At 77.1% G+C, this 1,745-nt stretch overlaps 1 non-coding gene across 1 annotated transcript; it reads left to right on the top strand.

Annotated features, from left to right (window-relative positions):
• The first annotated feature begins 242 nt into the window (after positions 1-242).
• On the top strand, positions 243-361 carry LOC135979624 (5S ribosomal RNA). The gene has a single exon (XR_010596892.1). It is a non-coding gene; the product is annotated as a 5S ribosomal RNA (ribosomal RNA).
• Positions 362-1,745: the final 1,384 nt, after the last annotated feature.

The raw sequence follows: 1,745 nt of genomic DNA, 5'->3' as shown, positions 1-1,745 counted from the left end.
CCCCGGCTGACAGGATCGGGCGCACTGGAAGTCCGGGACAGTATTTTCCCCGACGCCGGGGAGGGCGGGCGGAGGGGCTCTGGCGGCCAGCCCGGGCCCCGGAGCTCGAAAAGGAAAAAAGGACCGGGCCCGCGAGAGACGGGGGCCCTGCCGCAGGGGGGGGGGCAGTCCGACCGGGGCTCACCGTGCGGCAGGCCCGGGCGTCGGCAGGGGAAAGCGGGCGAGGAGGCGCGGGGCCGGGTGCCTACGGCCATACCGGACCGAACGCCCCCGATCCCGTCCGATCTCGGAAGGTAAACCGTCCCGGGCCTGGCTAGTACTTGGATGGGTGACCGCCTGGGAATCCCAGGTGCCGTAGGCAGCTTTTCCCGGTCCGAGTCAGCTCTCTCTCCTTTTCTGGGGGGGAAGGAGAGGGGGGGACGGGCCGGAAAGCCCCTCGTCGCTCCTGCCGAGTCGGAGGTCGCGGCCGCAGGTCACGGGTCTGGGCGCCTGGGGTCCGGCTCCCCACCCACCCGGCTTCCTCCGCGGAGGACCCCCCCCGGGGCCACCGAAGCCGCTGGGGGAGACGCCGGGCATGGGGCGGACTGGCCCGGACCCTCCCGGCCGCCGGCCCGCAGGTCCGCCCCGAATCCCCCCCCGCGGCCACCCAGGCCAGGCCTGGCCAGGCGGGACGGACGGCGGGTGTCCAGCGCCCAGCGGCTTCCTCCAGCGGGGACCCACGGACCCCAAAGCCGCAGGGGGAGGCCCCGGGCCTGGGACGGACTCGCTCGGACCCCCTGCGCCCGGCCGCCGGCCCGCGGGACCGCCCCGAATCCCCCCGCGGCCACCCAGGCCAGGCCTGGCCAGGCGGGACGGACGGCGGGTGTCCAGCGCCCAGCGGCTTCCTCCAGCGGGGACCCACGGACCCCAAAGCCGCAGGGGGAGACCCCAGGCCCGGGACCGACTCGCTCGGACCCCCCGCCTCCCCTGCGCCCGGCCGCCGGCCCGCGGGACCGCCCCGAATCCCCCCGCGGCCACCCAGGCCAGGCCTGGCCAGGCGGGACGGACGGCGGGTGTCCAGCTCCCAGTGGCTTCCGCCAGCGGGGACCCACGGACCCCAAAGCCGCAGGGGGAGGCCCCGGGCCCGGGACGGACTCGCTCGGACCCCCCGCCTCCCCTGCGCCCGGCCCCCGGCCCGCGGGACCGCCCCGAATCCCCCCGCGGCCATCCAGGCCAGGCCTGGCCTGGCGGGCCGGTGTGCAGCTCCCCCGGGCTTCCTCCCCCGACGACCCGCGCCCCCCTGAGCCGCAGGCGGAGACCCCGGCCCCGGGGCGGACCGGCCCGGGCTCGCCCGAGCCCCCTGCGCCCGGCCCGCAGGACCGCCCCCCCGAATCCCCCGGGAGAGGCCCGGCCTGCACGCCACTGACGACCCGCGGCCCCCAAAGTCGCAGGAGGCGCCCCCCCCCCCCCGGTTAGCCCCGTCTCGCTCCGCGCCCCCCGCCCCTCGCTGCCGGGACCGGGCGCCGCCCCAGAGTCAGCCGCAGCCGGCCGGCCTGAGAGCTGCCCTCCTGTGGACGACGGTGAGTTTACCTTGATACTAACCGGCCGTCAGCCAGGTCAACCCCATTGCTAGACTGGGGTGGACCTGGTGGCCGAGTGGGGACTTGGAACATTTGACAGCTGCTTCCCGGGGCTTGACCGGTTGTCCTGAACGCCCCCCACCCCCACCCCCAGCCCCCGGCTCCTGCTCCCCTCTCCCCAGCCTC

Source organism: Chrysemys picta, unplaced genomic scaffold (assembly GCF_011386835.1).
Source record: "Chrysemys picta bellii isolate R12L10 unplaced genomic scaffold, ASM1138683v2 scaf1057, whole genome shotgun sequence".
In the NCBI taxonomy this organism is placed as follows: Eukaryota; Metazoa; Chordata; order Testudines; family Emydidae; genus Chrysemys; species Chrysemys picta.
The sequence above is the reverse complement of the archived record's forward strand: the minus strand, read 5'-3'. Positions and strand labels throughout refer to the sequence as shown.